General features: G+C 45.6%; 8 pseudogenes across 8 annotated transcripts; all 8 read right to left on the bottom strand.

Annotated features, from left to right (window-relative positions):
* Positions 1 to 10: 10 nt before the first annotated feature.
* Positions 11 to 7,339, bottom strand: LOC127140198 (cytochrome b-like; annotated as a pseudogene). The gene has a single exon (XR_007810554.1). The product of XR_007810554.1 is annotated as a cytochrome b-like (transcript).
* Positions 11 to 7,453, bottom strand: LOC127140188 (NADH-ubiquinone oxidoreductase chain 5-like; annotated as a pseudogene). The gene has a single exon (XR_007810546.1). The product of XR_007810546.1 is annotated as an NADH-ubiquinone oxidoreductase chain 5-like (transcript).
* LOC127140193 (NADH-ubiquinone oxidoreductase chain 4-like) lies at positions 11 to 9,581 on the bottom strand (annotated as a pseudogene). Its single transcript, XR_007810550.1, has one exon. The product of XR_007810550.1 is annotated as an NADH-ubiquinone oxidoreductase chain 4-like (transcript).
* Positions 11 to 23,968, bottom strand: LOC127140189 (NADH-ubiquinone oxidoreductase chain 5-like; annotated as a pseudogene). Its single transcript, XR_007810547.1, has 2 exons — positions 19,094 to 23,968; positions 11 to 2,576 (listed from the first exon to the last, which is right to left on the bottom strand). The product of XR_007810547.1 is annotated as an NADH-ubiquinone oxidoreductase chain 5-like (transcript).
* On the bottom strand, positions 9,727 to 12,129 carry LOC127140200 (cytochrome c oxidase subunit 2-like; annotated as a pseudogene). The gene has a single exon (XR_007810556.1). The product of XR_007810556.1 is annotated as a cytochrome c oxidase subunit 2-like (transcript).
* On the bottom strand, positions 12,201 to 15,288 carry LOC127140192 (NADH-ubiquinone oxidoreductase chain 2-like; annotated as a pseudogene). Its single transcript, XR_007810549.1, has one exon. The product of XR_007810549.1 is annotated as an NADH-ubiquinone oxidoreductase chain 2-like (transcript).
* Positions 12,201 to 16,451, bottom strand: LOC127140195 (NADH-ubiquinone oxidoreductase chain 1-like; annotated as a pseudogene). The gene has a single exon (XR_007810552.1). The product of XR_007810552.1 is annotated as an NADH-ubiquinone oxidoreductase chain 1-like (transcript).
* LOC127140191 (NADH-ubiquinone oxidoreductase chain 4-like) lies at positions 16,527 to 26,128 on the bottom strand (annotated as a pseudogene). Its single transcript, XR_007810548.1, has one exon. The product of XR_007810548.1 is annotated as an NADH-ubiquinone oxidoreductase chain 4-like (transcript).
* Between the last annotated feature and the right edge of the window lie 7 nt (positions 26,129 to 26,135).

Here is a 26,135-nt window from a genome sequence, read left to right as displayed (position 1 = left end):
CCACCTTAACATGTCATTCTCTTTGACGGGGTTGAGGGCATGTTCCTTTACCTAGTTTAGTTGATTTCATTAGGTAGGGATAAGGCATACTTATAGCATGGGCCTTTTCTTTTCGGTCCTTTCGTACTAAAAAAGAATTATGGGCATAGATAGAAACTGACCTGGATTGCTCCGGTCTGAACTCAGATCACGTAGGACTTTAATCGTTGAACAAACGAACCCTTAATAGCGGCTGCACCATTAGGATGTCCTGATCCAACATCGAGGTCGTAAACCCCCTTGTCGATATGGGCTCTAAAAGGGGATTGCGCTGTTATCCCTAGGGTAACTTGGTCCGTTGATCAGCATTGCCGGATCATTGTTGGTCAGAATTTCTGTCAGTTTGAGTTGTAGCTCTTGGTTGTAGGAGTATAGGAAAAATAGTGTGTGGGTTGTGGTACTCCCATTCCACATGAGGGGTTTTTGTTCCTCATGGTCGCCCCAACCGAAGACATTGGAATAGGGGGGCCATTAAGTTCAGTTCTTTATTCAGGGTGTCTTAACATGTGCTATTCTGGTGTCTAAAGCTCCATAGGGTCTTCTCGTCTTATGTTTTTATCCCCGCTTCTGCACGGGGAGATCAATTTCACTGACTTAGAAAAAGGAGACAGCTAAGCCCTCGTGATGCCATTCATACAGGTCTTCATTTAAAAGACAAGTGATTACGCTACCTTTGCACGGTCAAAATACCGCGGCCGTTGAACCAGTTGTCACTGGGCAGGCGGGACCTCTTATTTGTTTTAATGTGGTTGTACAAGAGGCGATGTTTTTGGTAAACAGGCGAGGCTTGTGTTTGCCGAGTTCCTTCTTTTTCTTTTAGTCTTTCCTTTAATGGCACACCAGTGTGGGGTTAACGGTTGCGTGCTGGATGATTTTCTAGTATATCATGTTTGTCTTTCAATTCCCTCTTTGTTTGGGGCCGTTAAGTTTCGGTGGTTGGTCCGTTTCGATGTACACGTGTGCTGGGAGAGGAGCGCAGATAAAATAAATCCTCTTGTTACTCATGTTAGCATTATCGCTTCCATGTTTGCATGGAACGGCCTGATAGGGCTAGGGGGTTAAGATTAGATTATCGGGATATAGGGCGGAGAGGTATGTCTGAGCTTTAACGCTTTCTGAAAGGGGTGGCTGCTTTTAGGCCCACTAGGACATTCTGCCTTGGTTAAGATTATGATCTTTACCCTCCTTATAAAATTGTATTTTGGTTCAAAGGAGCTGTACCTCCTTAGAATAACTCTCGCGGGTTTCTTTTAGATCTGGGGGCAGTCATATTGGAATAGTATATGAATGGAGAAGCCGGGAGGCTGAACTTCTATCCAGTTCTCAGGCAACCAGCTATAACTAGGTTCGGTAGGTCTGTCACCTCTACTCAAAGCTCTTCCCACTCTTTTGCCACAGAGACGGGTTTGCCCTATTGAATAGGCTGTCTTGGAGTAGCTCACACTAGTTTCGGGGTGCCAAACTAAAGATGCTCTTTGCTTGGGGGTGCTAGCTAAGTCATGATGCAAAAGGTACGAGGTTTAATCTCTGCTTTTTAGGGCTTTACTGGGCTGTTTCATCTCTATTTCAGCGTTCCCTTACGGTACTTTTTCTATAGCTCCATGGATGTCCTTTTCTGTCGCCCATACTTAGGTGATGGAAAATGATTTGTTTTAGGGGAGTGCGTGGTTTTGGGGTTATTTATGGTGGTATGTTGTTTTTATAGGTGGGGCTAGCTGATGGGCGTCAGGGTGACTTGATTTGCACAAGTGACTTCTCAGTGTAAGGGAGATGCTTTATCTGTCTTAGCTACACTCTGATTTAGCCAAGCACACCTTCCGGTATGCTTACCATGTTACGACTTTCCTCTCCGTAAAATAGCGTTCGTTTGTGCTTTATTTATGTTTTAGCCGGGTGCTATGGGGAGGGTGACGGGCGGTGTGTGCGCGCTTAAGAGCCGGTTTCAGGGAGACACTCTGTTTCTCTCTTACTACTAAATCCTCCTTCAGCTGCATAGGTTTTCAGTGCATCATTCGTGTTCACTAGAATTGATGAATGTAGCCCATTTCTTTCTCCTCTCATGTACTACACCTTGACCTGACGTTCGGGGCTATACTAGTTTTGCATACTATTGGGCCTTCACAGGGTAGGCTTACGACGGTGGTATATAGGCGGTAAGGGCAAGAGGGGGTGAGGTTAAGCGGGGATTATCGGTTATAGAACAGGCTCCTCTAGGTGGATATTAAGCACCGCCAAGTCCTTTGGGTTTTAAGCTAGTGCTTGTAATTCCCGGGCGGAATATTAAGTGTAATGTAAAATCAATGTTTACGGCTAAGCATAGTGGGGTATCTAATCCCAGTTTGTTTCTTAGCTTTCGTGGGGTCAGGGGTTGTAAAGTCACTTTCGTGGCTGAGCTTCGTAGTCTCGTACGCGTATAACAGCTCGAAGAGAGCGTTCGACTTTAGTTTCAAGTTTCCTTAACCACTCTTTACGCCGTGGTTTGTCAGCTTGGGCCTCTCGTATAACCGCGGTGGCTGGCACGAATTTGACCGGCCCTACTTAGCTTTAACTAAGTCAAGTTTTCACTTATGGCTTAAAGTTTATCACTGCTGGGTTCCCTTGAGGGTGTGGCAAAGCAAGGTGTCGTGGGCTCAGTGGGTTAGGTGTGCCTGATACCGGCTCCTTGTTCCCAAACAGGGAATCATGGGCATTCTCACGGGGGGGCGGATACTTGCATGTGTAAATCTAGCTAGAGCTGACAATAAAGCTAGGACCAAGCCTTTGTGCTTATGGGACTTTCTAGGGTCCATCCTAACATCTTCAGTGTCATGCTTTGGTTAAGCTACATCAGCTTCTTAAAATATTTTAAATAGTGTAAATAGTGCATTTTTAGATTAAAATCAAGTTATTGTGGGGCTTCCTCTGTTTTTGGGGGGGGGGGGGGGGGGTTGCGTAATAAAAACGGGGTGGATTAATAGATATGTTGGGAGTAGAAGGTTAGCACGTTATGCTCGTGATATCCTATTATGTAATTCTTCAGGTCAAGCCTTTTCACCATTCATACTGACTATTCTCTTCCATAAAAAAATTATGTTCTACTTCCATATTATATGCTCTGTGCGTGCACTCTGAGATGTCAAATGAGATGATAAGAAAAAAATTATAAACCCCTTACCCGCTGGAAAGAATGCTCGGCTTGGTGGGTAACGAGGATTCATGTTATCCACCATTAACTTATGCCATTTATGAAGGAACGTCAGTGGAATTCTTTCTTATCCATGCACCTGAGGTAGGAACCAAATGCCAGTAATAGTTCAATTTGTGTAACCCCCACGCTGTGTTTGTCCTTGACTATCAAGAACCGTCAACACTCTGAATACCTACTAATTGGTGATCTCTCACTACGCTCTATTATCGCTGATGATTAATATGTAATATTATTGTTTAAAGTATATTAATTATAGGTTACTGTACATTACATTTACGAGTACCATTGAATGCACATATGTCCTTTGATTACAGGTAAATGTTGATTAATACATATATATATGCATTTACACCATATACTCATTTATTGGTTAGCATAAATACATGGTGTGAATACATGTATATATAATTATATCAAAAAATAGTTTAACGTAAGAATACTAGCTTTGGGGGTTAGTGGTGGGAGTTAAAATCTCCTTTTTTTGAAGCAATAGGGAGGGTTCAAACCTCCGGCCGCCGATTTACAAGACCGACGCTCTGGCATTGAGCTACTAATGCATGATCATCCTAGGGCTTTGTTTTCTAGTCATCCTGCTAGGGGGAGTAGGACAAGGAACAGTAAGAAATAGAGAAGTGATGCAACTTGCCCAATGATGATGAAGGGGTGTTCAACAGGTATACCTCCAATCCAAGTTAAGATGAGTACGTCTGCAACTAGGGTCCAGAATAATAGTTGTGTTAGAGGGCGGAATGTTAGGCTTCGTTGTTTGGATGTGTGGAGGAAGGGGACGATTATTAGGACAAGAATTGAGGATAGTAGTGCTAGAACCCCGCCTAGTTTATTGGGAATTGAGCGGAGGATAGCGTAGGCGAACAGAAAGTATCATTCTGGCTTGATGTGAGGAGGGGTGACTAGAGGGTTTGCAGGAGTAAAGTTGTCTGGGTCTCCCAAGAGGTTAGGTGAGAATAGGGCTAGGCAGGTGAGTGCAAGGAGGAGGATTGCAAATCCTAAGAGGTCTTTGTATGAGAAGTATGGGTGGAAAGAGATTTTGTCTGCATCAGAGTTTAGACCTGTTGGATTGTTTGAGCCGGTTTCATGCAGGAAGAGAAGGTGGATGATAGTTGCAGCTAAAATGACGAATGGAAGTAGAAAGTGGAAGGCAAAGAAACGGGTGAGGGTGGCGTTATCAACAGAGAAACCGCCCCAAATTCATTGAACCAGGGTGTTTCCTACATAGGGGACTGCAGAAAGTAGATTTGTGATGACGGTAGCCCCTCAGAATGATATTTGTCCTCAGGGGAGAACATAGCCAACGAAGGCAGTTATTATGACTAATAGTAGGAGGATGACTCCAATGTTTCAAGTTTCTTTGTAGAGATAGGAGCCGTAGTACAGACCCCGACCAATGTGAAGGTAGATGCAGATGAAGAAGAAAGATGCGCCATTAGCATGTATATTCCGAATAAGTCATCCATAGTTGACGTCGCGACAAATATGTGTCACGGATGTAAAGGCTGTTGCGATATCTGAAGTGTAGTGTATGGCTAGGAATAGGCCTGTTAGGATTTGGGAGATAAGGCATAGGCCTAATAGTGAGCCGAAATTTCATCATGCTGAGATATTGACGGGGGTGGGAAGATCAACTAGTGCATCGTTTGCAATTTTAAAAAGGGGATGGGTCTTTCGTAGGTTGGCCATGAAGGTTCTTGTAGTTAAAAAATAACGATGGTGTTTCAGACCATAAGTCTTGGTTAGAGTCCTGGCAGGAATTATGTGTTTTATTATGTACTTAATTTTATTTTGTTTTGTCTTAGGATTGGTTGCGGTTGCGTCCAACCCTTCTCCATACTTTGCTGCTTTGGGGTTAGTAGTTGTTGCAGGTATGGGGTGTGGGGTTTTAGTTGGACATGGGGGTCCTTTTTTGTCGTTGGTGTTGTTTTTGATTTATCTAGGAGGGATGTTAGTTGTATTTGCATATTCAGCAGCTTTGGCTGCTGAGCCATATCCTGAGGCTTGAGGGAGTTGGCCTGTTGTAGTGCATATGGTCGTGTACATAGTGGGTGTGGTATTAGCTTTTGTGGTGTTTGGAGGGGTTTGATATGAGTCTTCATGGGTGTCGGTTGACGAGTTGGGCGAGTTTTCTGTATTTCGTGGTGATGCAGGGGGAGTGGCGTTGATGTATTCTTCTGGGGGTTGGATGTTGATTATTAGTGGATGGGTGCTACTTCTCACTCTTTTTGTAGTGTTAGAATTGACTCGGGGGTTGAGTCGGGGGGCACTTCGGGCAGTTTAGTAGGTGATTAATAGGGCGAGGGTGAGAGTTAGGAGGAATAGGCCCAGGTAGGTTTTAATTAGGCCTTGTTGAATGTTACTTGTTGTTGTGATTAAAGGCAAATTTAGGTTGATGAGAGCTTTGGGGCCTGATTTTTCTAATCAAGTTTGGTCGATTGTCTGGCTTGCGATGGTTTGACCTAGGAATAGATTTAGTTTTGGGGCGAGACGGTGGATAATTGGTGGGAAGAACCCTAGCATGTTGGAGAAATGGTGGGGAATTAGGGTGGGAGTGGGTTTAAATTGTTTGTTTGTGAGGGTTGCTAGTTCTAGGGCTATTAGAAGTCCTAGGACTGTTACTGTTAGAGCGGCCAGTTTTAGTATTGGAGGCATAGATATGACGGGCGTTTTGGTTGGAATAATGTTGGAGGAAATCAGCAAGCCGGCGATGATACTTCCTCACGCTAGTCGTTTGATGGGGTTGATTACCGCAGGGTTGTTTTCGTTGATAGGGGAGAGGGAGTTAAAGCGGGGGTGTCCTATTGACACAAAGTAGATAACACGTAGGCTATAGATGGCTGTGAATGAAGTTGCTAGTAGGGTTAAGACAAGGGCTCAGGCGTTAAGGTAGGATGTGTTGAGTGCTTCGATGATGGCGTCTTTGGAGAAAAATCCGGCTAGAAAGGGGGTGCCCGTGAGGGCTAGGCTTCCGATGGTTAAGCATGAAGAGGTGAAGGGGGTGAGGCAATGCATGCCTCCTATTTTTCGGATGTCTTGTTCGTCATTTAAGCTGTGGATAATTGAGCCTGAACATAGGAAGAGTATTGCCTTGAAGAATGCATGAGTACAAATGTGTAGGAAGGCTAATTGTGGTTGGTTAAGTCCAATGGTAACTATTATTAGACCTAGTTGGCTAGAGGTGGAGAAGGCAACGATTTTCTTGATATCATTTTGGGTAAGGGCACAGGTGGCAGTGAAGAGGGTAGTTAGGGCGCCTAGGCAGAGACAGGTGGTGAGGGCAGTCTGGTTGTTTTCTATTAAGGGACTTATTCGGACTAAGAGGAAGATACCTGCCACAACCATTGTGCTTGAATGTAGTAGGGCAGAGACTGGTGTGGGACCCTCCATGGCGGAGGGGAGCCATGGATGGAGTCCAAATTGAGCGGATTTACCGGTTGCAGCAATGACGAGTCCTAGTAGGGGGAGGGTGAGGTCTATGTCTTTGGCAGAGGCAAATATTTGTTGTATTTCTCATGAGTTGAGGTTTATTGCGATTCATGCTATGGTGAAGATCAGTCCGATGTCTCCTAGGCGATTGTAGAGAACTGCTTGTAAAGCTGCGGTGTTTGCGTCGGCTCGGCCGTGCCATCAGCCGATGAGGAGAAATGATATGATTCCCACACCTTCTCAGCCGATGAAGAGTTGGAATATGTTGTTTGCTGTAACTAGGATGATTATTGCGATTAGGAAGATTAAAAGGTACTTGAAGAAGCGATTTATATTAGGGTCTGCGTGTATGTATCATGATGCAAATTCCAGGATAGACCAGGTCACGTATAGTGCGACTGGGGTAAAGATAATTGAGTAGTGGTCAAATTTAAGGCTGATGTTTATGTCAAAGGTGGCAATATTTATTCAGTTTCAGTTGGTGATAATTACTTCTAGGCCTTCGTTTAGGAATAGGAATAGGGGAAGTAAGCTGATGAAGAAGGCTAGTTTTACTGCTGTCTTTACGTGGGAGAGTGCCCAGTTTTGGTTTTGAGGGAGGGGAGAAAGGGTTGTCAGAATGGGGTATGCGAGGACAGCAAAAATAATAATTAAGCTTGATGTTATTGCAAGTGAAGCTGGGTGCATAGCTACTACTTGGATTTGCACCAAGAGTTTTTGGTTCCTAAGACCAACGGATGAGCTGTTATCCTTTAGAAGCGGGGCAAGTGAGCCATGGGGTTTAACCATGGGTGCGAAGGTTAGCAGCCTTCGTTGCCGGCGGGCCTCTCTTGGTGAATAAGGGGGTTTTAACCCCTGTTTTCAGAATCACAATCTGAGGTTTTGGTTAAACTATATTTACAGATCAGTCAGGTTCAAATTAGTTCTGGTTTGAAGATTAGAAGTGTAACAGGGGTTAAGTGGAGTGCGATAACTAAGTGTTCTCGAGAGTGTGAGGGGTCTAGGGATTTGATATGGGGAGGTAGGCGACCTCGTTGTGTCAACAGGAACATATAGAGGGAGTAGGCTGCGGTAATTAGGACACCGGCCCCTGTAAATAGGATTGTCCATGGAGATCAGTTGCATAGTGCGGTAAGGACTATTAGCTCTGCTATTAGGTTGGGTAGAGGGGGTAATGCTAGGTTGGCGAGCGTGGCGAGGAATCATCATGCTGTTATTAGTGGGAGGGCTATTTGTAGGCCTCGTGTCAGTAGTATTACTCGACTGTGAGTGCGTTCGTAGTTGGTATTGGCTAGGCAGAATAGGGCGGAGGCTGTCAGACCGTGTGCGATCATGAGGATGAGTGCACCGGTGAAGCTTCATTGGGTTTGGATTAAGATCCCCGCTACGACGAGGCCTATGTGAGCTACTGATGAGTAGGCAATTATGGACTTTAGGTCAGCTTGACGAAGGCAGGTTGAACCTATTATGACGAGGCCTCATAGGGCAAAAATGATGAAGGGGTAACTTAGTTCTTTAGTGAGGGGGTCTAAGATGGCTATTATACGCATTATCCCATAACCTCCTAGTTTGAGAAGAACGGCGGCAAGAATCATTGAACCTGCAACGGGGGCTTCTACGTGTGCTTTTGGGAGTCATAAGTGAACTCCATAAAGGGGGAGTTTGACTAAGAAGGCTAGCATACATCCTGCCCATCATAGTTTGTTTGAGTAGGATGTGTAGTAGGTTGGGTACAGGAATTGTGTTGTTAGGATTGATAAAGATCCTGCATGGTGTTGGAGCACGAGGAGGGCAACAAGTAGGGGGAGGGAGGCTATTAGGGTGTAGAATAGGAAGTAAACTCCTGCGGTAATGCGTTCTGCTTGGTTACCTCATCGAGTAATAATAATCAGGGTGGGGATGAGGGTGGCTTCGAATGCGATGTAAAATAAAGCTATTTCTGTGGCGCTAAATGCTAGGATCAGGAAGAATTGTAGGGAGGTCAATAGGGAAATGTAAGTTCGTTGTCGGTTAGCAGGTTCTAGGGCTAAGTGGTTTTGGCTTGCCAGAATCATGAGTGGTAGTAGTCAGCAGGTCAGTATTAGGAGGGGGATTGAGATGGGGTCAACTGCTACGTAAGAGTTAAGGGTGGATCAGCTGGTTTCAGCTAGACAGGTTAGTCAGGTTGTGCTATATATGGCAATAAGGAGGCTGTGGGCAAGAGTTGCGGGTCATAGCCATTTTGCGGGTGTTAGTCAAGTTGTAGGAATGAGCATAATTGTGGGGATAATCATTTTTAGCATTGTAGGAGGTTGAGACTTTGGAGATGGTCAGTGCCATGAGTGCGGGCAGTGGCTACTAGGAGTGCAAGTCCAGCGCTTGCTTCACATGCTGAGAAAGCCAGGAGGAGCATGGGAGATGCTGAAAAGCAAGTAGAGTCAAGTTGGAGGGTTCAGAGTGAGAGGGCAATGAACAGGGAAAGTATCATTCCTTCTAAGCACAAGAGGGCAGAGAGAAGGTGATAGCGGTGAAGGGCGAGACCGGTGAGGCCAAGTATGAATGCAGACGTAAAGGCAAAGTGAGAAGGTGTCACTTGGATAATTGTGGGTTTTAACCACAAGCTTTTGAGCCGAAATCAAATGTCTTTTTTAAACTAATTATCTACTCGGCCCACTCTAGGCCGCCTTGCATTCATTCGTAGATTAGGCCCAGGGTTAAAAGCAGTAGGATGGCTGAGGCCCATAAAAATGTAAGTAGGGGGGATTCTAGTTGGTCTCCTCAGGGAAGAGGCAGAAGAAGGGCGATTTCTAGGTCAAAAAGAAGGAAAAGAATGGCGACGAGAAAGAATCGGAGAGAAAAAGGTAATCGGGCGGTTCCTAGGGGGTCAAAGCCACACTCGTATGGGGAGAGTTTTTCGTGGTCTGGGTTTATTTGGGGCAGTCAGAAGGAAACAATGATCAAGATAGTGGAGATTAAGGCCATAATGATGACAACTATTAAGACTAGACTCATTATCTTTCCTTGGATTTTAACCAAGACCGGGTGATTGGAAGTCACTTATACTTATTTTAATACTAGAAAGATTATGATCCTCATCAGTAAATTGAAATGTATAGGAAAAGTCATACAACGTCTACAAAATGTCAGTACCATGCGGCTGCTTCGAATCCAAAATGATGTTCTGATGTAAAGTGATGTGAGATTTGGCGAGCAAGGCAAATAGCTAAAAATGTGGAGCCGATAAGGACGTGGAGCCCGTGGAAGCCAGTGGCTACGAAGAAGGTGCAGCCGTAGACCCCATCTGCAATTGTGAATGGTGCCTCATTGTACTCCATGGCTTGGAGGAAGGTGAAGTAAGCACCAAGGAGGATTGTTAAGGCTAGGGCGTGGATGGCTTGTTTTCGCTTGCCCTCTATAATTGCGTGGTGAGCTCAGGTGACTGTGACCCCTGAGGCAAGTAGAACAGCTGTATTAAGGAGGGGCACTTCGAAGGGGTCTAGGGGGGTAATGCCCGCAGGGGGTCAGTTGCCTCCTAGTTCTGGTGTGGGTGCCAGGCTTGAGTGGTAGAATGCTCAGAAAAAGCCTAGGAAAAATAGTACCTCTGATGTGATGAAGAGGATTATTCCGTATCGGAGGCCTTTTTGGACTGGTGGGGTGTGATGGCCTTGAAATGTTCCTTCTCGTACGATGTCTCGTCATCATTGGATTACTGTTAGGGTAAGTAAAATTGTCCCGAGTAGTATCAAAGAGGTGGAGTGGAAGTGGAATCAGACTGCGAGTCCTGACGTTATTAGTAGGGCGGCAATAGCTCCTGTTAGGGGTCATGGGCTGGGGTCAACTATATGGTAGGGGTGTGAGTGATGTGCCATTATACGTTTTCTTGTAGGTAGAGGCTCAGAAGTAAGACGAAGACATAAGCTTGAATTATAGCAACGGCCACTTCAAGGAGGGTGAGTAAAAACAGTAGGGCAGTTGTCAGGACGGCCACCGTTGGTATTAGTGGAAGGAGGACAAAAGAAGCGGTGGCGATGAGTTGAATTAGTAAGTGTCCTGCTGTGAGATTGGCTGTTAGTCGGACTCCGAGAGCAATTGGACGGATGAGGAGACTGATTGTTTCGATGATAATTAGGATTGGAATTAGCAGGGAGGGGGTTCCCTCTGGGAGAAGGTGGCCTAGGGCGTGGGTTGGTCGGTTTCGCATTCCAATAATTACTGTTGCGAGTCACAGGGGGACTGCGAGACCTAGGTTGAGAGATAGTTGTGTGGTGGGGGTGAAGGTGTATGGAAGGAGGCCTAGTATATTTAGTGATAGCAGGAAAATTATTAAGGAGGCCAATAGGGCGGCTCATTTGTGCCCCTCTTGATTTAAAGGCAGAAGAAGCTGTTGAGTAAATCGGTTGATTGATCAGTTTTGAAGGGTTAGTAGTCGGTTGCTTAATCATCGAGTTGATGGTGTTGGATAGAGGGTCCATGGGAGGGCAATGGCCATAGCAATCAGCGGAATTCCTAAAAAATTTGGAGATATAAATTGGTCAAAAAAGCTTAATGCCATGGTCACATTCAGGGATCAGTTTTAGGAGCTTTTGTGCTGTGGGGGGTAGGTTCATTAGGGAAAGAGTGGGCTAGAATTTTAGGAGGAATTACTGTTAGGAAGATGAGCCAGGAAAAGGTTAGGATGGCGAGCCATGGGGCGGGGTTTAGTTGAGGCATATTCGCTAAGGGTGATTAGGCGCCACCAATCTTTAGCTTAAAAGGCTAACGCTGCTTGCCTGACTTAGCTTCTTAGCGAGGTGTATTCTGCCATTATTAGCGATGTTCAGTTTTCGAAGTGTGGCAGGGGAACTGCTTCGATCACAATGGGTATGAAGCTGTGGTTAGCCCCGCAGATTTCAGAGCATTGTCCGTAGAGGATGCCTGGTCGGTTAACAATAAAGGTTGTTTGGTTGAGCCGGCCAGGAATTGCATCTACTTTTACGCCCAGGGATGGTACGGCTCAAGAATGAAGTACGTCTTCTGCGGAGATGAGGACTCGGATTGGGGATTCTACGGGGATTACCATTCGGTGATCTGCCTCTAGGAGCCGAAACTGGCCGGGAGTAAGATCTTGTGTTGGGACCATGTAGGAGTCAAAGCCGAGATCGTCATAGTCTGTATATTCGTAGCTTCAGTATCATTGGTGGCCCATTGCTTTAATTGTAAGATGTGGATCATTGATTTCATCTATTAGGTAAAGGATTCGGAGGGATGGGAGGGCAATCATAATCAGCACAATTGCCGGGAGGACGGTTCAGATGACCTCAATTTCCTGGGAGTCTAGAATAAGTTTGTCCGTTAGCTTAGAGGTGATTATGGCTACAATAATGTATAGGACGAAAGCGCTAATCAGGAAAACGATTATTAGGGCGTGATCATGGAAGTGGAGGAGTTCTTCTATTAATGGTGAAGCTGCATCTTGAAAACCTAGCTGTGAAGGATGTGCCATTGTTTGTCTAAGACACGCAGGAATCTAACCTGCAATTTTGCCTTGACAAGGCAGCGTAATGGTTTTACTAGTGTCTTATAAGGAAGTGACAGAGCGGTTATGTGGTTGGCTTGAAACCAATCTATGGGGGTTCAATTCCTCCCTTTCTCGTTAGTTATTTCGAGCTTGGACAAAGGCAGGTTGTTCGAATGTGTGATAGGGGGGAGGACAGCCGTGAAGTCATTCTATGTTTGTGGCGGTGAATTCTACTGCTAAGACTCCACGTTTGGCAGTGAATGCTTCTCAGATAATGAACAAGAATAAAATAACGGCTACAAGGGATACTAGAGACCCAATGGAGGACATAGTGTTTCATAGGGCGTAGGCATCCGGGTAGTCTGAGTATCGTCGAGGCATTCCGGCTAGTCCTAGGAAGTGCTGAGGGAAGAAAGTTAAGTTTACCCCTGCGAATATGATTCCGAAGTGGATTTTTGTTCATGTGCTGTGCAGGGTGTAACCTGTAAATAGAGGGAATCAGTGGACAAAGCCGGCAACAATTGCGAATACGGCCCCCATAGACAGGACGTAGTGGAAGTGGGCAACTACGTAGTATGTGTCGTGGAGAACGATGTCTAGGGAAGAGTTGGCCAGGATAATACCAGTCAGGCCTCCGACTGTGAATAGGAAGATGAATCCGAGAGCTCAGAGCATTGGGGTGTCTCATTTAATGTTTCCGCCGTGGATTGTTGCAAGTCAGCTGAAGACTTTTACGCCAGTTGGGATGGCAATAATCATAGTTGCGGATGTAAAGTAGGCGCGTGTGTCAACGTCCATCCCTACGGTGAACATATGGTGGGCCCATACGATAAATCCTAAGAGGCCAATAGCTATTATAGCTCAGACTATGCCCATGTATCCGAAGGGTTCTTTTTTCCCACAGTAGTAGGCTACGACATGTGAAATTATTCCAAAGCCGGGGAGGATAAGAATGTACACCTCCGGGTGGCCGAAGAACCAGAACAGATGTTGATAGAGAATCGGGTCTCCCCCTCCGGCAGGATCGAAGAATGCTGTGTTTAGGTTACGATCTGTAAGAAGCATGGTGATACCGGCGGCTAGGACTGGGAGGGAGAGTAGAAGAAGAACGGCTGTAATCAAGACTGCTCAGACGAATAGGGGGATTTGATATATGGAGACGGTAGCGGGTTTTATGTTAATAATGGTCGTGATAAAGTTAATGGCTCCAAGAATTGAGGAGACACCCGCTAAGTGGAGAGAAAAGATGGTCAGATCGACGGATGCTCCAGCGTGAGCGAGGTTGCTAGCAAGGGGAGGGTATACAGTCCAACCGGTCCCAGCTCCAGCCTCTACCCCAGAAGAAGCCAGGAGAAGGAGGAAAGAAGGGGGGAGAAGTCAGAAGCTTATATTGTTCATTCGGGGAAATGCCATGTCTGGTGCTCCAATTATTAAGGGGACTAGTCAGTTTCCGAAGCCTCCGATCATGATTGGCATTACTATAAAGAAAATTATCACGAAAGCGTGGGCGGTGACGATTACGTTATAGATTTGGTCATCCCCCAGGAGTGAGCCGGGCTGACTAAGTTCTGCTCGGATGAGCAAGCTAAGAGCGGTGCCCACTATTCCGGCTCAAGCACCAAATACTAGATAAAGGGTGCCGATGTCTTTATGATTGGTAGAGAAAAATCAACGTGTGATTGCCACAGGTAGGATGGCTGAGTTTTAAGCGGTGGGTTGTAGCCCCGTAGACAGAGGTTCAATTCCTCTTCTTACCAAGTTCCGAGGTGTATAATCATGCTAGGTTGCAAACCTAGAGAAGCAGATTAGCGTCTGCCGGGGCTTTCCCCCGCCTTTAGTTGTTTAGGCGGGGGAAAGTTAGATGGATGCTCGCTGGCTTGAGCGCTTAGCTGTTAACTAAGAGTTTGTAGGATCAAGGCCTGCCTATCTAGGAGGGCTTTAGCTTAATTAAAGCGTCTGTTTTGCATGCAGAAGATGTGAGTTAGTGTCTCGCAGGCTCTATCGGGGACTGGAGGATTTTCACTTCCGCTTAGGGCTTTGAAGGCCCTTGGTCTGGATATTAACCTAAGTCACCTTAGGGGGTGAAAAGGGCTATTGCGGCGGGGGCGAGGGGGAGGAGAAGGATTGAGGTGGTAGTTGAGAGGGCTAGTGGCAGGTTAGATTGGGTGGATGAGAGTCGTCAGGGAGTGGTTCCGGTGGCATTATTTGGGGACAGGGTAAGGGCTATTGCATAAGATAGGCGTAGATAAAAGAATAGGCTGAGGAGGGCAGTGAGTGCGGTTAGTGTCGCTAGTGTTGATAGGTCTTGTTTGGTAAGTTCTTGAAGGATAAGTCATTTGGGCATAAATCCGGTTAGTGGGGGGAGGCCTCCGAGTGAGAGGAGAATTAGGGGGGTGAGGGATGTTAGGGCGGGGGTCTTAGTTCATGAGATGGCTAGTGTGGCAATGTTTGTTGCTTTGTTTAGTTTGAAGACAAGGAATGTTGAGGTGGTTATCAGGAGATATGTAATTAGGGTAAGAAGTGTGATGGTCGGGGAGAATTGGAGGATGAGTATCATTCAGCCCAGGTGAGCGATTGAAGAGTAAGCAAGGATTTTTCGTAGTTGTGTTTGGTTAAGTCCTCCTCAGCCGCCGACTAGAGTTGAGGTCAGGCCCAATGTAATGAGGATGAAGGGATCGGCGGGTTGGATTTGCAGGAGGAGGGCAAATGGGGCTAATTTTTGTCAAGTGGATAGGATAAGCCCGGTAGTGAGGCTAAGTCCTTGTAATACTTCGGGGAGTCAGGAGTGTATGGGGGCTAGGCCTACTTTTAGTGCTAGGGCGAGAATGATTATGGTTGTTGGGAAGGGATGTGTTATTTGTTGGATTTCTCATTGTCCGGTGAGTCAAGCATTGGTAGTGCTTGCAAAAAGAAGTATGGCTGCGGCGGTGGCCTGAGTGAGGAAGTATTTGGTTGTTGCTTCAACGGCTCGGGGGTGGTGGTGTTGGGTTATCAGGGGAATAATGGCTAGAGTATTAATTTCTAGTCCTATTCAGGCGAGTAGTCAGTGTGAACTTGTAAATGTAATGGTGGTTCCTAGGCCTAGTCCAAATAAGAGGGTAATTAGGACATATGGGTTCATTAGTGTAGGAGGGATTCTAACCTTCATTTTTGGGGTATGGGCCCAACAGCTTTAATTAGCTGACTATACTAGAAGGTGGTGTAGTGGAAGCACGAAGAGTTTTGATCTCTTTGGATGGGGTTCGAGTCCCCTCTTTCTAGAAGGAGTTGAGGGGACTTTAACCCCCATAATTCACTCTATCAAAGTGGTCCTTAAACTTCGGGCACAGCTCCGTGTTATAGTTGGGGTGGGATGCCAGTGAATGCGATAGGGAGTGCCAGGTGTCAAATTACCAGGGCTAGTGTGAGGGGAAGAAAATTTTTTCAGATTAGGTGCATAAGCTGATCATATCGGAAGCGAGGGTAAGAGGCTCGGACTCATAAGAATAGTACGGATAGTAGTGCTGTTTTTGTTATCAGGTTGATGGTGGTGAGTTCGGGGATGGTGGGCAGGTGTGTAGCCCCAAGGAATAGGGTTGCGGAGAGTGTGTTTATCAGCAGAATGTTGGCATATTCTGCCAGGAAAAATAGGGCGAATGGTCCTCCTGCATATTCTACGTTAAAGCCTGAGACAAGTTCTGATTCTCCTTCAGTGAGGTCGAACGGGGCGCGGTTTGTCTCTGCTAGTGTGGAAATGTACCATATGGCAGCTAGTGGTATGGCGGGGAGGATCAGTCAAATGCCTTCTTGGGCAGTGCTAAATGTTTGAAGGGTAAAGCCCCCTGTAAAGATGATGGTGCATAGGAGGATAAGTCCTAGGCTTACTTCATATGAAATAGTTTGGGCTACGGCTCGAAGGGCTCCGATTAGTGCGTATTTTGAGTTGGATGCTCAGCCTGAGCCGAGGATTGAGTATACTGCGAGGCTGGACAGCGCTAGGATAAATAAAATTCCCAGGTTTAGGTCGGCTACTGGGTATGGGAGGGGTATTGGGGTTCAGAGGGTGAGGGCCAAAGTAAGGGCTAGTATGGGGGTTATAAGAAAGAGGAGGGGGGAAGAAGTGGATGGTCGGATGGGTTCTTTAATAAATAATTTCACTCCATCGGCGATGGGTTGAAGTAGGCCGTAGGGTCCGACAATGTTAGGACCTTTTCGGAGTTGCATGTAGCCCAAGACCTTTCGTTCAATCAGGGTTAAGAAGGCAACGGCTAGGAGAACAGGAATAATGAATGCTAAGGGATTAATAATGTGTGTGGTAAGTGTTGAAATCATAGTTAAGGAGAGGATTTGAACCTCTGCATGAAAGGGCTTAGGCCTTTCGCAGTTCCCAGGCTCTGCCACCTTAACATGTCATTCTCTTTGACGGGGTTGAGGGCATGTTCCTTTACCTAGTTTAGTTGATTTCATTAGGTAGGGATAAGGCATACTTATAGCATGGGCCTTTTCTTTTCGGTCCTTTCGTACTAAAAAAGAATTATGGGCATAGATAGAAACTGACCTGGATTGCTCCGGTCTGAACTCAGATCACGTAGGACTTTAATCGTTGAACAAACGAACCCTTAATAGCGGCTGCACCATTAGGATGTCCTGATCCAACATCGAGGTCGTAAACCCCCTTGTCGATATGGGCTCTAAAAGGGGATTGCGCTGTTATCCCTAGGGTAACTTGGTCCGTTGATCAGCATTGCCGGATCATTGTTGGTCAGAATTTCTGTCAGTTTGAGTTGTAGCTCTTGGTTGTAGGAGTATAGGAAAAATAGTGTGTGGGTTGTGGTACTCCCATTCCACATGAGGGGTTTTTGTTCCTCATGGTCGCCCCAACCGAAGACATTGGAATAGGGGGGCCATTAAGTTCAGTTCTTTATTCAGGGTGTCTTAACATGTGCTATTCTGGTGTCTAAAGCTCCATAGGGTCTTCTCGTCTTATGTTTTTATCCCCGCTTCTGCACGGGGAGATCAATTTCACTGACTTAGAAAAAGGAGACAGCTAAGCCCTCGTGATGCCATTCATACAGGTCTTCATTTAAAAGACAAGTGATTACGCTACCTTTGCACGGTCAAAATACCGCGGCCGTTGAACCAGTTGTCACTGGGCAGGCGGGACCTCTTATTTGTTTTAATGTGGTTGTACAAGAGGCGATGTTTTTGGTAAACAGGCGAGGCTTGTGTTTGCCGAGTTCCTTCTTTTTCTTTTAGTCTTTCCTTTAATGGCACACCAGTGTGGGGTTAACGGTTGCGTGCTGGATGATTTTCTAGTATATCATGTTTGTCTTTCAATTCCCTCTTTGTTTGGGGCCGTTAAGTTTCGGTGGTTGGTCCGTTTCGATGTACACGTGTGCTGGGAGAGGAGCGCAGATAAAATAAATCCTCTTGTTACTCATGTTAGCATTATCGCTTCCATGTTTGCATGGAACGGCCTGATAGGGCTAGGGGGTTAAGATTAGATTATCGGGATATAGGGCGGAGAGGTATGTCTGAGCTTTAACGCTTTCTGAAAGGGGTGGCTGCTTTTAGGCCCACTAGGACATTCTGCCTTGGTTAAGATTATGATCTTTACCCTCCTTATAAAATTGTATTTTGGTTCAAAGGAGCTGTACCTCCTTAGAATAACTCTCGCGGGTTTCTTTTAGATCTGGGGGCAGTCATATTGGAATAGTATATGAATGGAGAAGCCGGGAGGCTGAACTTCTATCCAGTTCTCAGGCAACCAGCTATAACTAGGTTCGGTAGGTCTGTCACCTCTACTCAAAGCTCTTCCCACTCTTTTGCCACAGAGACGGGTTTGCCCTATTGAATAGGCTGTCTTGGAGTAGCTCACACTAGTTTCGGGGTGCCAAACTAAAGATGCTCTTTGCTTGGGGGTGCTAGCTAAGTCATGATGCAAAAGGTACGAGGTTTAATCTCTGCTTTTTAGGGCTTTACTGGGCTGTTTCATCTCTATTTCAGCGTTCCCTTACGGTACTTTTTCTATAGCTCCATGGATGTCCTTTTCTGTCGCCCATACTTAGGTGATGGAAAATGATTTGTTTTAGGGGAGTGCGTGGTTTTGGGGTTATTTATGGTGGTATGTTGTTTTTATAGGTGGGGCTAGCTGATGGGCGTCAGGGTGACTTGATTTGCACAAGTGACTTCTCAGTGTAAGGGAGATGCTTTATCTGTCTTAGCTACACTCTGATTTAGCCAAGCACACCTTCCGGTATGCTTACCATGTTACGACTTTCCTCTCCGTAAAATAGCGTTCGTTTGTGCTTTATTTATGTTTTAGCCGGGTGCTATGGGGAGGGTGACGGGCGGTGTGTGCGCGCTTAAGAGCCGGTTTCAGGGAGACACTCTGTTTCTCTCTTACTACTAAATCCTCCTTCAGCTGCATAGGTTTTCAGTGCATCATTCGTGTTCACTAGAATTGATGAATGTAGCCCATTTCTTTCTCCTCTCATGTACTACACCTTGACCTGACGTTCGGGGCTATACTAGTTTTGCATACTATTGGGCCTTCACAGGGTAGGCTTACGACGGTGGTATATAGGCGGTAAGGGCAAGAGGGGGTGAGGTTAAGCGGGGATTATCGGTTATAGAACAGGCTCCTCTAGGTGGATATTAAGCACCGCCAAGTCCTTTGGGTTTTAAGCTAGTGCTTGTAATTCCCGGGCGGAATATTAAGTGTAATGTAAAATCAATGTTTACGGCTAAGCATAGTGGGGTATCTAATCCCAGTTTGTTTCTTAGCTTTCGTGGGGTCAGGGGTTGTAAAGTCACTTTCGTGGCTGAGCTTCGTAGTCTCGTACGCGTATAACAGCTCGAAGAGAGCGTTCGACTTTAGTTTCAAGTTTCCTTAACCACTCTTTACGCCGTGGTTTGTCAGCTTGGGCCTCTCGTATAACCGCGGTGGCTGGCACGAATTTGACCGGCCCTACTTAGCTTTAACTAAGTCAAGTTTTCACTTATGGCTTAAAGTTTATCACTGCTGGGTTCCCTTGAGGGTGTGGCAAAGCAAGGTGTCGTGGGCTCAGTGGGTTAGGTGTGCCTGATACCGGCTCCTTGTTCCCAAACAGGGAATCATGGGCATTCTCACGGGGGGGCGGATACTTGCATGTGTAAATCTAGCTAGAGCTGACAATAAAGCTAGGACCAAGCCTTTGTGCTTATGGGACTTTCTAGGGTCCATCCTAACATCTTCAGTGTCATGCTTTGGTTAAGCTACATCAGCTTCTTAAAATATTTTAAATAGTGTAAATAGTGCATTTTTAGATTAAAATCAAGTTATTGTGGGGCTTCCTCTGTTTTTGGGGGGGGGGGGGGGGGGGTTGCGTAATAAAAACGGGGTGGATTAATAGATATGTTGGGAGTAGAAGGTTAGCACGTTATGCTCGTGATATCCTATTATGTAATTCTTCAGGTCAAGCCTTTTCACCATTCATACTGACTATTCTCTTCCATAAAAAAATTATGTTCTACTTCCATATTATATGCTCTGTGCGTGCACTCTGAGATGTCAAATGAGATGATAAGAAAAAAATTATAAACCCCTTACCCGCTGGAAAGAATGCTCGGCTTGGTGGGTAACGAGGATTCATGTTATCCACCATTAACTTATGCCATTTATGAAGGAACGTCAGTGGAATTCTTTCTTATCCATGCACCTGAGGTAGGAACCAAATGCCAGTAATAGTTCAATTTGTGTAACCCCCACGCTGTGTTTGTCCTTGACTATCAAGAACCGTCAACACTCTGAATACCTACTAATTGGTGATCTCTCACTACGCTCTATTATCGCTGATGATTAATATGTAATATTATTGTTTAAAGTATATTAATTATAGGTTACTGTACATTACATTTACGAGTACCATTGAATGCACATATGTCCTTTGATTACAGGTAAATGTTGATTAATACATATATATATGCATTTACACCATATACTCATTTATTGGTTAGCATAAATACATGGTGTGAATACATGTATATATAATTATATCAAAAAATAGTTTAACGTAAGAATACTAGCTTTGGGGGTTAGTGGTGGGAGTTAAAATCTCCTTTTTTTGAAGCAATAGGGAGGGTTCAAACCTCCGGCCGCCGATTTACAAGACCGACGCTCTGGCATTGAGCTACTAATGCATGATCATCCTAGGGCTTTGTTTTCTAGTCATCCTGCTAGGGGGAGTAGGACAAGGAACAGTAAGAAATAGAGAAGTGATGCAACTTGCCCAATGATGATGAAGGGGTGTTCAACAGGTATACCTCCAATCCAAGTTAAGATGAGTACGTCTGCAACTAGGGTCCAGAATAATAGTTGTGTTAGAGGGCGGAATGTTAGGCTTCGTTGTTTGGATGTGTGGAGGAAGGGGACGATTATTAGGACAAGAATTGAGGATAGTAGTGCTAGAACCCCGCCTAGTTTATTGGGAATTGAGCGGAGGATAGCGTAGGCGAACAGAAAGTATCATTCTGGCTTGATGTGAGGAGGGGTGACTAGAGGGTTTGCAGGAGTAAAGTTGTCTGGGTCTCCCAAGAGGTTAGGTGAGAATAGGGCTAGGCAGGTGAGTGCAAGGAGGAGGATTGCAAATCCTAAGAGGTCTTTGTATGAGAAGTATGGGTGGAAAGAGATTTTGTCTGCATCAGAGTTTAGACCTGTTGGATTGTTTGAGCCGGTTTCATGCAGGAAGAGAAGGTGGATGATAGTTGCAGCTAAAATGACGAATGGAAGTAGAAAGTGGAAGGCAAAGAAACGGGTGAGGGTGGCGTTATCAACAGAGAAACCGCCCCAAATTCATTGAACCAGGGTGTTTCCTACATAGGGGACTGCAGAAAGTAGATTTGTGATGACGGTAGCCCCTCAGAATGATATTTGTCCTCAGGGGAGAACATAGCCAACGAAGGCAGTTATTATGACTAATAGTAGGAGGATGACTCCAATGTTTCAAGTTTCTTTGTAGAGATAGGAGCCGTAGTACAGACCCCGACCAATGTGAAGGTAGATGCAGATGAAGAAGAAAGATGCGCCATTAGCATGTATATTCCGAATAAGTCATCCATAGTTGACGTCGCGACAAATATGTGTCACGGATGTAAAGGCTGTTGCGATATCTGAAGTGTAGTGTATGGCTAGGAATAGGCCTGTTAGGATTTGGGAGATAAGGCATAGGCCTAATAGTGAGCCGAAATTTCATCATGCTGAGATATTGACGGGGGTGGGAAGATCAACTAGTGCATCGTTTGCAATTTTAAAAAGGGGATGGGTCTTTCGTAGGTTGGCCATGAAGGTTCTTGTAGTTAAAAAATAACGATGGTGTTTCAGACCATAAGTCTTGGTTAGAGTCCTGGCAGGAATTATGTGTTTTATTATGTACTTAATTTTATTTTGTTTTGTCTTAGGATTGGTTGCGGTTGCGTCCAACCCTTCTCCATACTTTGCTGCTTTGGGGTTAGTAGTTGTTGCAGGTATGGGGTGTGGGGTTTTAGTTGGACATGGGGTCCTTTTTTGTCGTTGGTGTTGTTTTTGATTTATCTAGGAGGGATGTTAGTTGTATTTGCATATTCAGCAGCTTTGGCTGCTGAGCCATATCCTGAGGCTTGAGGGAGTTGGCCTGTTGTAGTGCATATGGTCGTGTACATAGTGGGTGTGGTATTAGCTTTTGTGGTGTTTGGAGGGGTTTGATATGAGTCTTCATGGGTGTCGGTTGACGAGTTGGGCGAGTTTTCTGTATTTCGTGGTGATGCAGGGGGAGTGGCGTTGATGTATTCTTCTGGGGGTTGGATGTTGATTATTAGTGGATGGGTGCTACTTCTCACTCTTTTTGTAGTGTTAGAATTGACTCGGGGGTTGAGTCGGGGGGCACTTCGGGCAGTTTAGTAGGTGATTAATAGGGCGAGGGTGAGAGTTAGGAGGAATAGGCCCAGGTAGGTTTTAATTAGGCCTTGTTGAATGTTACTTGTTGTTGTGATTAAAGGCAAATTTAGGTTGATGAGAGCTTTGGGGCCTGATTTTTCTAATCAAGTTTGGTCGATTGTCTGGCTTGCGATGGTTTGACCTAGGAATAGATTTAGTTTTGGGGCGAGACGGTGGATAATTGGTGGGAAGAACCCTAGCATGTTGGAGAAATGGTGGGGAATTAGGGTGGGAGTGGGTTTAAATTGTTTGTTTGTGAGGGTTGCTAGTTCTAGGGCTATTAGAAGTCCTAGGACTGTTACTGTTAGAGCGGCCAGTTTTAGTATTGGAGGCATAGATATGACGGGCGTTTTGGTTGGAATAATGTTGGAGGAAATCAGCAAGCCGGCGATGATACTTCCTCACGCTAGTCGTTTGATGGGGTTGATTACCGCAGGGTTGTTTTCGTTGATAGGGGAGAGGGAGTTAAAGCGGGGGTGTCCTATTGACACAAAGTAGATAACACGTAGGCTATAGATGGCTGTGAATGAAGTTGCTAGTAGGGTTAAGACAAGGGCTCAGGCGTTAAGGTAGGATGTGTTGAGTGCTTCGATGATGGCGTCTTTGGAGAAAAATCCGGCTAGAAAGGGGGTGCCCGTGAGGGCTAGGCTTCCGATGGTTAAGCATGAAGAGGTGAAGGGGTGAGGCAATGCATGCCTCCTATTTTTCGGATGTCTTGTTCGTCATTTAAGCTGTGGATAATTGAGCCTGAACATAGGAAGAGTATTGCCTTGAAGAATGCATGAGTACAAATGTGTAGGAAGGCTAATTGTGGTTGGTTAAGTCCAATGGTAACTATTATTAGACCTAGTTGGCTAGAGGTGGAGAAGGCAACGATTTTCTTGATATCATTTTGGGTAAGGGCACAGGTGGCAGTGAAGAGGGTAGTTAGGGCGCCTAGGCAGAGACAGGTGGTGAGGGCAGTCTGGTTGTTTTCTATTAAGGGACTTATTCGGACTAAGAGGAAGATACCTGCCACAACCATTGTGCTTGAATGTAGTAGGGCAGAGACTGGTGTGGGACCCTCCATGGCGGAGGGGAGCCATGGATGGAGTCCAAATTGAGCGGATTTACCGGTTGCAGCAATGACGAGTCCTAGTAGGGGGAGGGTGAGGTCTATGTCTTTGGCAGAGGCAAATATTTGTTGTATTTCTCATGAGTTGAGGTTTATTGCGATTCATGCTATGGTGAAGATCAGTCCGATGTCTCCTAGGCGATTGTAGAGAACTGCTTGTAAAGCTGCGGTGTTTGCGTCGGCTCGGCCGTGCCATCAGCCGATGAGGAGAAATGATATGATTCCCACACCTTCTCAGCCGATGAAGAGTTGGAATATGTTGTTTGCTGTAACTAGGATGATTATTGCGATTAGGAAGATTAAAAGGTACTTGAAGAAGCGATTTATATTAGGGTCTGCGTGTATGTATCATGATGCAAATTCCAGGATAGACCAGGTCACGTATAGTGCGACTGGGGTAAAGATAATTGAGTAGTGGTCAAATTTAAGGCTGATGTTTATGTCAAAGGTGGCAATATTTATTCAGTTTCAGTTGGTGATAATTACTTCTAGGCCTTCGTTTAGGAATAGGAATAGGGGAAGTAAGCTGATGAAGAAGGCTAGTTTTACTGCTGTCTTTACGTGGGAGAGTGCCCAGTTTTGGTTTTGAGGGAGGGGAGAAAGGGTTGTCAGAATGGGGTATGCGAGGACAGCAAAAATAATAATTAAGCTTGATGTTATTGCAAGTGAAGCTGGGTGCATAGCTACTACTTGGATTTGCACCAAGAGTTTTTGGTTCCTAAGACCAACGGATGAGCTGTTATCCTTTAGAAGCGGGGCAAGTGAGCCATGGGGTTTAACCATGGGTGCGAAGGTTAGCAGCCTTCGTTGCCGGCGGGCCTCTCTTGGTGAATAAGGGGGTTTTAACCCCTGTTTTCAGAATCACAATCTGAGGTTTTGGTTAAACTATATTTACAGATCAGTCAGGTTCAAATTAGTTCTGGTTTGAAGATTAGAAGTGTAACAGGGGTTAAGTGGAGTGCGATAACTAAGTGTTCTCGAGAGTGTGAGGGGTCTAGGGATTTGATATGGGGAGGTAGGCGACCTCGTTGTGTCAACAGGAACATATAGAGGGAGTAGGCTGCGGTAATTAGGACACCGGCCCCTGTAAATAGGATTGTCCATGGAGATCAGTTGCATAGTGCGGTAAGGACTATTAGCTCTGCTATTAGGTTGGGTAGAGGGGGTAATGCTAGGTTGGCGAGCGTGGCGAGGAATCATCATGCTGTTATTAGTGGGAGGGCTATTTGTAGGCCTCGTGTCAGTAGTATTACTCGACTGTGAGTGCGTTCGTAGTTGGTATTGGCTAGGCAGAATAGGGCGGAGGCTGTCAGACCGTGTGCGATCATGAGGATGAGTGCACCGGTGAAGCTTCATTGGGTTTGGATTAAGATCCCCGCTACGACGAGGCCTATGTGAGCTACTGATGAGTAGGCAATTATGGACTTTAGGTCAGCTTGACGAAGGCAGGTTGAACCTATTATGACGAGGCCTCATAGGGCAAAAATGATGAAGGGGTAACTTAGTTCTTTTAGTGAGGGGGTCTAAGATGGCTATTATACGCATTATCCATAACCTCCTAGTTTGAGAAGAACGGCGGCAAGAATCATTGAACCTGCAACGGGGGCTTCTACGTGTGCTTTTGGGAGTCATAAGTGAACTCCATAAAGGGGGAGTTTGACTAAGAAGGCTAGCATACATCCTGCCCATCATAGTTTGTTTGAGTAGGATGTGTAGTAGGTTGGGTACAGGAATTGTGTTGTTAGGATTGATAAAGATCCTGCATGGTGTTGGAGCACGAGGAGGGCAACAAGTAGGGGGAGGGAGGCTATTAGGGTGTAGAATAGGAAGTAAACTCCTGCGGTAATGCGTTCTGCTTGGTTACCTCATCGAGTAATAATAATCAGGGTGGGGATGAGGGTGGCTTCGAATGCGATGTAAAATAAAGCTATTTCTGTGGCGCTAAATGCTAGGATCAGGAAGAATTGTAGGGAGGTCAATAGGGAAATGTAAGTTCGTTGTCGGTTAGCAGGTTCTAGGGCTAAGTGGTTTTGGCTTGCCAGAATCATGAGTGGTAGTAGTCAGCAGCAGGTCAGTATTAGGAGGGGGATTGAGATGGGGTCAACTGCTACGTAAGAGTTAAGGGTGGATCAGCTGGTTTCAGCTAGACAGGTTAGTCAGGTTGTGCTATATATGGCAATAAGGAGGCTGTGGGCAAGAGTTGCGGGTCATAGCCATTTTGCGGGTGTTAGTCAAGTTGTAGGAATGAGCATAATTGTGGGGATAATCATTTTTAGCATTGTAGGAGGTTGAGACTTTGGAGATGGTCAGTGCCATGAGTGCGGGCAGTGGCTACTAGGAGTGCAAGTCCAGCGCTTGCTTCACATGCTGAGAAAGCCAGGAGGAGCATGGGAGATGCTGAAAAGCAAGTAGAGTCAAGTTGGAGGGTTCAGAGTGAGAGGGCAATGAACAGGGAAAGTATCATTCCTTCTAAGCACAAGAGGGCAGAGAGAAGGTGATAGCGGTGAAGGGCGAGACCGGTGAGGCCAAGTATGAATGCAGACGTAAAGGCAAAGTGAGAAGGTGTCACTTGGATAATTGTGGGTTTTAACCACAAGCTTTTGAGCCGAAATCAAATGTCTTTTTTAAACTAATTATCTACTCGGCCCACTCTAGGCCGCCTTGCATTCATTCGTAGATTAGGCCCAGGGTTAAAAGCAGTAGGATGGCTGAGGCCCATAAAAATGTAAGTAGGGGGGATTCTAGTTGGTCTCCTCAGGGAAGAGGCAGAAGAAGGGCGATTTCTAGGTCAAAAAGAAGGAAAAGAATGGCGACGAGAAAGAATCGGAGAGAAAAAGGTAATCGGGCGGTTCCTAGGGGGTCAAAGCCACACTCGTATGGGGAGAGTTTTTCGTGGTCTGGGTTTATTTGGGGCAGTCAGAAGGAAACAATGATCAAGATAGTGGAGATT

The sequence above is a fragment of the Lates calcarifer genome, unplaced genomic scaffold (assembly GCF_001640805.2).
Source record: "Lates calcarifer isolate ASB-BC8 unplaced genomic scaffold, TLL_Latcal_v3 _unitig_2421_quiver_1033, whole genome shotgun sequence".
Classification (NCBI taxonomy): Eukaryota; Metazoa; Chordata; class Actinopteri; family Centropomidae; genus Lates; species Lates calcarifer.
Note: the sequence above shows the minus strand (reverse complement) of the source record. Positions and strands in the feature narration are given on the sequence as shown.